At 40.9% G+C, this 7,886-nt stretch overlaps 1 long non-coding RNA gene across 1 annotated transcript; it reads left to right on the top strand.

Annotated features, from left to right (window-relative positions):
- The first annotated feature begins 204 nt into the window (after positions 1–204).
- LOC129641821 (uncharacterized) lies at positions 205–7,800 on the top strand. The gene is made up of 3 exons (XR_008709469.1): positions 205–247; positions 7,060–7,189; positions 7,766–7,800. It is a non-coding gene; the product is annotated as an uncharacterized LOC129641821 (long non-coding RNA).
- Positions 7,801–7,886: the final 86 nt, after the last annotated feature.

Below are 7,886 nucleotides of genomic sequence, written 5' to 3'. Positions count from 1 at the left end.
GAGGCCTGGCGTGCTGCAATTCATGGGGTCGCAACAAGTCGGGCACAACTGAGCGACTGAACTGAACTGAACTGATGGGTGTCTACATTAATTCAAATCTTTTAATTTACTTCGCCTGTATCTAGAGATTGAGGGCTCCTGCAGAGGGCAAGAGGCACTCCAGAAACATCGTGGATCCTGAGCCCCACAATAATCCAGTCTTGGGACCCAGACCTGCACAGTCTCCAGGGATGTGACACCAGACAAGGTAACCATGGGATGAAGGGAAATAGAGTCAGCATATGTTTCTATATTTATTGTGTTTATCCAGTTAGTTGAACTTGAGTATATAGGTGAATTACAAGGCAGTGGGTTGTTTTTTTTTAAACTCATAGCCACTTAATTCACTCAGATACAGCTGTGTATATGTTGTATTTCAGGGACTGCTCCTTTATAGACTATTACAGAAAGTGGAGTATCATTCCTAGTGTTACCCAGTGGGTCCTGGTGGCTTATTTTCTAACATGCACACGTTAGTCAGGTAGCTCATTTCTATGTGCCCAACACCTTTCTTCTCTACTAGCAGTAAGTGAGAAGAGTTTTTTTCTAAGTCTGTGAACTGTCTATCTCAGCTCAAAGAGCTCATATGTATCCATTTTTAGATTCCCACCTAGAAATGTCATCAGATTCTATTTGTCGCTCCCTGTCTCTCTTACTTCACTTGAAATGATCATCTCTACCTTCTTGCCTGTCCCTGAGCATGCCATTGTTTCATTCTTCCTTATGACTAATTAATATACCATTGCATGTATATAACCTATTTTCTTTATTCATTCTTGTGTTGTACACTTAGGTTGTCACAGTGTCCTTGCATTGAAACCAGTCTAGCAGGGCTGGCATGGGTACCCTTGTTTTCAAAAACATTGCTTTTCCCAGACTGTATGTTCAGGCATATGATTGCTGTTTCTTGGGCACTTCCATATTTGGTTTTTAAAGATCCTTAATGTTGTTCTTTCTAGTGGATGAACCAATGGACATTTTTAGTAATGCCATCCCAGTTAATTTCTTGATGGGAGTTTCTATTCCTAAAATTTTCCCATTTTTATTTTGCTAACCTTCATTCTTGATTATTTCTTGTGCTTGTAGCTATCCATTCACTCTTTTTCAGTTGAGGTACAGTTGATTCACATTACTATATTTGCCTTGAGATACAACATAGTGATTCCATGTTTTAATGGAATAAATGCCATTTAAAGATATTACAAAATCATGGCTATATTCCTCTCTGCTGAATACTATATCCTATTATTTTTCTTGCATTGTACATAGTGATTTTTATCTCTTAATTTCTTCCCCAATCTGGCAACACCCACAACCAAATCCCCATATGCATCCGTTAGTTTCTGGAATTATGAATTTCTTTCTGCTTCATAGATAAGTCCATTTGTGTCTTATTTTAGACGAAACAAATGTGATTTCCTATGGCAGTTTTCTCTGTGTTTCTCACAACCTTGCCTTAGATAGGAATATGTAAATACATTTTCCTGAAAAGAGTATAATTTTCAGGAATAGTGTAATTTCAATTGGAATTTTTTCCATGTTTCATCCAGGAAAGCACAGAATCTTAACCACTGGACTGCAGGGAAGTCCCCCTGAGCATTCTTGTTTAAATTAATCTTTATTTCATATTGTAGTAACATCAATAGATAATGTTTTATTGGTGGCTATTGAACCGAATGTATTTCTACTTTGTTGTTGTTCAGTCGTCAAATCAGGTCTGATTCTCTTTGTAGGAGCGTTCCCATTTCTCCAGGCCCTGTTGAACTGGTAACACTTCTATTTGTTTATAATAAGTGTACTGGGATATAAATGTCTAGGTACCTAGAGATATAAATGTTTAGGTACATAAAAATCTAAATTCTAGGTAGATATATAGATATAGAAATGTCTAGATACATAGAGATATAAATGCCTGATTACATAGAGGCATAAACATCTACATAAAGAGAAATATAAGTATCTATGTACATAAAGACATAAATATCTAGTACATACAGATGTAAATATCTATTATAGATACACATAGACATAGATATCTATATACATATATAAATATTTATGTACGTGAAGATGGTTACACAGTGGATAATACAAGAGACAACTTTATAAAGTAGACAACATAAGTGACACAGATGGGGCATTTAGAAGATCACACTACAAGAGAGAAACAGAAACAATTTCAAAGTAAGAAGAACAAAACTAACCAGGATTCGTATTGGTGTTGTTGTTGCTGTTGGTGTTCTTCAGTCACTCAGTCGTGTCTGACACTTTGCGGCCCATGGATTGCAGCACGCCAGGCTTCCCTGTCCTTAACCATCTCCCGGAGCTTGCTCAAACTCATGTCCATTGAGTCGGTGTTGCCACCCAACCATCTTGTCCTCTGCTGTCCCCTTACCTCCTGCCTTAAATTTTTCCCAGCATCAGGGACCTTTCTAATGAGTCACTTCTTTGCATCAGTGGTGAAAGTATTGGAGCTTCAGCTTCAGCATCAGTCCTTCCAGTGAATATTCAGGACTGATTTCCTTTAGGATTGACTGGTTGGATCTCCTTGCAGTCCAAGGGACTCTCAAGAGTCTTCTCCAACACCACAAATTTCAAAAGCACCAATTCTTCGGCACTCAGCCTTCTTTACAGTCCAACTCTCACATCCATACATGACTACTGGAAAAACCATAGCTTTGACTATAGGAACCTTTCTTGGTAAAGTAATGCCTCTGCATTTTAATATGCTGCCTAGGTTGGTCATAGCTTTTCTTCCAAGGAGCAAGCATCTTTTGATTTCATGGCTTCAGTCACCATCTGCAGTGATTTTGGAGCCCAAGAAGATAGTCTGTCATTGTTTCCATTGTTTCCCCATCTATTTGCCATGAAGTGATGGGACTGGATGCAATGATCTTCATTTTTTGGATGTTGAGTTTTAAACCAGCTTTTTCACTCTCCTCTTTCACCTTCATCAAGAGGCTCTTTAGTTCCTCTTCACTTTCTGCTATAAGAGTGGTGTCATCTGTAAATCTGAGGTTATTGATAATTCTCCCTGAAATCTTGATTCCAGCTTGTGCTTCAACCAGCCCAGCATTTCACATGATGTTCTCTGCATATAAATTAAATAAACAGGGTGACAATATACAGCCTTGACGTACTCCTTTCCCGATTTGGAACCGGTCTGTTGTTCCATGTCTGATTCTAACTGTTGTTTCTTGACCTGCATACAGATTTCTCAGGAGGCAGGTCAGGTGACCTGGAAATCCCATCTCTTTAGGTATTTTCCACAGTTTGTTATGATCCACACAGTCAAAGGCTTTAATTTAGTGTAGTCAATGAAACAGAAGTAGATGTTTTTCTGGAATTCTCTTGCTTTTCCTATGATCCTACAGATGTTGGCCATTTGATCTCTGGTTCTTTTGCCTTTTATAAATCCAGCTTGAAATCTGGACATTCTCGGTTCATGTACTGTTGAAGCCTAGGTTGGAGAATTTTGAGCATTACTTTGCTACCTTGTGAAATGAATGCAATTGGAATTGCCCTTCTTTGGGATTGGAATGAAAACTGACCTTTTCCAGTCCTGTGGCCACTGCTGAGTTTTCCAGATTTGTTGGCATACTGAGTGCAGCACTTTCACGGCATTATCTTTTAGGATTTGAAATAGCTCAGCTGGAATTCCTTCACCTACACTAGCTTTATTCATAGTGATGCTTCCTAAGGCCCACTTGACTTTGCACTCCAGGATGTCTGGCTCTAGGTGAGTGATCACACCATCGTGATTATCTGGGTCATGAAGATCTTTTTTGTAGAGTTCTTCTGTGTATTCTTGCCACCTCTTCTTAATATCTTCTGCTTCTGTTAGGTGCATAGCGTTTCTGTCCTTAATTGTACCCATCTTTGCATGAAATGTTCCCTTGGTATCTCTAATTTTCTTGAAAAGATCTCTAGTCATTCCCATTCTATTGTTTTCCTCTATTTCTTTACATTGATCACTGAAGAAGGCTTTCTTATCTCTCCTTGCTATTCTTTGGAACTCTCCATTCAGATGGGTATATCTTTCTTTTTCTCCTTTGCCTTTCGTGTAACTACTTTTAACCTGGTGGCAATAAACCATCAAGGTCACAGGGGATTCATGTGGTGATGGCAAATTCTGGAAGGGTCAGGTAATGAAAAAAGGTTAAATGTTTCATCTGTTGTTTATAAAGTATACCTTATCAATTTATGGATACATACTTGTTGATACCTCCTTAAGTGTATATCATCCCATGTCTTCATATGCCCTCATCCAAAGCCTCTTGATGAAAGTGAAAGTGGAGAGTGAAAAAGATGGCTTAAAGCTCAACATTCAGAAAACGAAGATCATGGCATCCGGTCCCACCACTTCATGGGAAATAGATGGAGAAACAGTGTCAGACTTTATTTTTTTGGGCTCCAAAATCACTGCAGATGGTGACTGCAGCCATGAAATTAAAAGACGCTTACTCCTTGGAAGGAAAGTTATGACCAACCTAGATAGCATATTCAAAAGCAGAGACGTTACTTTGCCAACAAAGGTCCATCTAGTCAAGGCTATGGTTTTTCCTGTGGTCATGTATGGATGTGAGAGTTGGACTGTGAAGAAGGCTGAGCGCCGAAGAATTGATGCTTTTGAAGTGTGGTGTTGGAGAAGACTCTTGAGAGTCCCTTGGACTGCAAGGAGATCCAACCAGTCCATTCTGAAGGAGATCAGCCCTGGGATTTCTTTGGAAGGACTGATGCTAAAGCTGAAACTCCAGTACTTTGGCCACCTCATGCGAAGAGTTGACTCATTGGAAAAGACTCTGATGCTGGGAGGGATTGGGGGCAGGAGGAGAAGGGGCCGACAGAGGATGAGATGGCTGGATGGCATCACTGACTCGATGGACATGAGTCTGAGTGAACTCCAGGAGTTGGTGATGGACAGGGAGGCCTGGCATGCTGTGATTCATGGGGTCGCAAAGAGTCGGACACGACTGAGTGACTGAACTGAACTGAACCTGATTCAACTCAAATCATTCCAAGCATGACTCCAACTTGTTGCAGCACTAGTTAGTCATGTCTTGCAATTTCATAAAAAAGCCACATTGTAATTCATTTGTATAGACCAGTACAGGCTCAGGTTTTGAATTATTTTTCTAGGGGCCTTATAAATTATTTAAAATTTCCCTGCTTCACCGTGTTCTGATTCATTCGACACGGCAAAAGTTATGGAATGAGTATTTAATATAATTGGAACTCACCAGGTGTTTATTATTTGGTGTACATTAAGATCTGAGAAGTAGACTTTGATGGATATAAAAAGAAATATTTTGAATGTAGGAATATGATTAGAAACTTAGAGAGTCATTTGACCAGAGAGCAATCACGATGGATCAACTCCACCTCCTTCACCCATGAGGACAAGTTTATCTTAGTAATAATATCAGCAACTGAGGAGTTAAAGTGTTATTACTGTGAAAAATTAACAGAAAGTGAAAGTCACTCAGTCATGTCCAACTCTTTGTGCCCCCTGGACTGTAGCCTGCCAGGCTCCTCTGTCCACGGAGTTCTCCAGGCAAGAACACTGGAGTGAGTTGCCATTCCCTTCTCCAGAGGACCTTCTTGACCCAGAGATTGAACCCGGTCTCTTGCTTTGCAGGAAGATTCTTTACCACCTGAGCCACCTGGGAAGCCTCAATTAACAGAAAGGGCAGAGGAAATGTTTTCATATATAGAACACAACTTTCCAAGAGACTGTAAACTTCAGATACATGTTCTATTATTTGAAATCTTGAGTGGATTATGTATACGTTTAACAGACTGTTCAAAGTAACATTCTGTTCATTCCTGGAATGAATACACCACCTTTTGATTTGTGCATTTGTGACACAGTTAACCAGACTTAGAGGTACTCTGTGTTGGAGAGTACTCTAAACCAGCTTGTGCACACCTGCTGCAGGTCTGACGAGAAACACTTACTCTCACGTTGTTGTTGTTCAGTTGCTAAGTTGTGCCCAACTATTTGCGACCCCATGGACTTCAGTGTGCCAGGATTCCCTGTCCTTCACCATCTCCCGGAGTTTGCTCAAACTCTTGTCCATTGAGTTGGTGATGCCATCTAACCATCTCTTTCTCTGTTGTCCCCTTTTCCATTGGCCTTCAGTCTTTCCCAGCATCAGGGTCTTTTCCAGTGAGTTGGCTCTTTGCATCAGGTGGCCAAAGCACTGGAGCTTCAGGTTCAGCATCAGTCCTTCCAGTGAATATTCAGGGTTGATTTCCTTTAGGAATGACTGGTTTGATCTCCTTGCAGCCCAAGGGACTCTCAAGAGTCTTCTTTAGCACCACAGTTCGAAAGCATCAATTCTTCAGTGCTCAGCCTTCTTTATGGTCTAGTTCTCACATCTGTACATGACTACAGGAAAAACCTCACATATGGAGTATCAAATTTGTCTTTACATATTGCCTGCTATATTTAGACTCTTGGTTCATACTTCATGTAACCATGTAGTGTCATAGTTAAATCTGATTTGAAACTAAACTTATTTTAAGGATATGGTTAGCCTACCAGTAGTATAGGAGCATTCTGTTTTAGCACCTGTTGCCCTGGTGTGACATCTCAAAACCCAGAAATTCTTACTTGTTGATATGAATATCAATTTAATTTTAGCACAGTTTGAACAGAGAAGTGAAAAAATCATGGTACCAATTTTATCAGGTTTCTTCAGGGAGAAAATTGAAGCTGTTAGAAGGCAAAGTCCATGCAGCTTATGGGCTCTTTGACTCACTAATTTTTGCAGGAAATTTCTTACGTATTTTTTCAAGTGTGATCTTTCATTAATATAATAGCAAATAACAGAAATAGAAGAAACTAACTTGAAATGATGACATTTGTACCCTGAAAACCTGAGCACAAAGGAACCAATGGAACTGCAAAGATAAGGGGGCCAGCTTTTAAGAATATTTTAGGTTGACAAATAGTAACTAGTGTGCTTGCAATTTCAACAATACATTTTTATTCTGACAATGGATATCCTTTTCTAGAAGGCTGTCTCCTGCTGGAACCCTGGGATGATGGAATCGGGGCAGTTCCTCTCTGTCTTTACAGGACACTGGGCTGACCTGTAAGAAATCCCTGGCTTTCCCCTGGATCCTGACCATCGCATGGCCAGATGTTGGTAACAGTTTTGTTTTGCCTGTTGAAATGTTCAATGACAAAGGTTCTTTTGGTTTCCTGACGTGGGTGAAGTGTGGAGCCCAGTGATGACTTCTTTAAGAACTGTACATGCTAGTTCCCACACAGGTGAGCCCCCTGTGCAACGATGAGAGACCCTGCATGTGTGTGACCTGTGCCTCCTGGGAGAGCAGCTTTAAGCTAGTTTAAACCTGACCAACTTCTGTCTATCATACATGGTGGATTCAGACCGCTCTAAGTCCTGTCTACAGGCTTCCCTTGTGGCTCAGATCGTAAAGAATCTGCCTGCAGTGCAGAAGACCTGGGTTCAATCCCTGGGTCAGGAAGATCCCCTGGAGAAGGGAATGGCAAACCACCCCAGTGTTCTTGCCTGGGAAATCCCATGGACAGAGGACCCTAGAGGGCTACAGGCCATGGGGTCACAAAAAGTCGGACATGACCGACCAACTAACACTTTCACTTTTCAAGTCCTGTCTAGACTGATTATGTTTAGATGAGACTGCATGGTTTCTAAGGTGAGAACACTTAGACCTGACCATGTTCTGTGTGCTCTAGGACATGGAGACCTGAGTAGACGCCCGGCCTGGCCTCTGTCCTGGAAAACTCCGTGCCTGCATCTGAATGTCAGTGCTCAGATGTCTGGGGTCTGGAGCTGAGGTGGGTTTCTCTGGGCAAC

Source organism: Bubalus kerabau, chromosome 1, assembly GCF_029407905.1.
Source record: "Bubalus kerabau isolate K-KA32 ecotype Philippines breed swamp buffalo chromosome 1, PCC_UOA_SB_1v2, whole genome shotgun sequence".
Taxonomy (NCBI): domain Eukaryota; kingdom Metazoa; phylum Chordata; class Mammalia; order Artiodactyla; family Bovidae; genus Bubalus; species Bubalus kerabau.
This window is presented reverse-complemented; position numbering and strand designations above follow the sequence as displayed.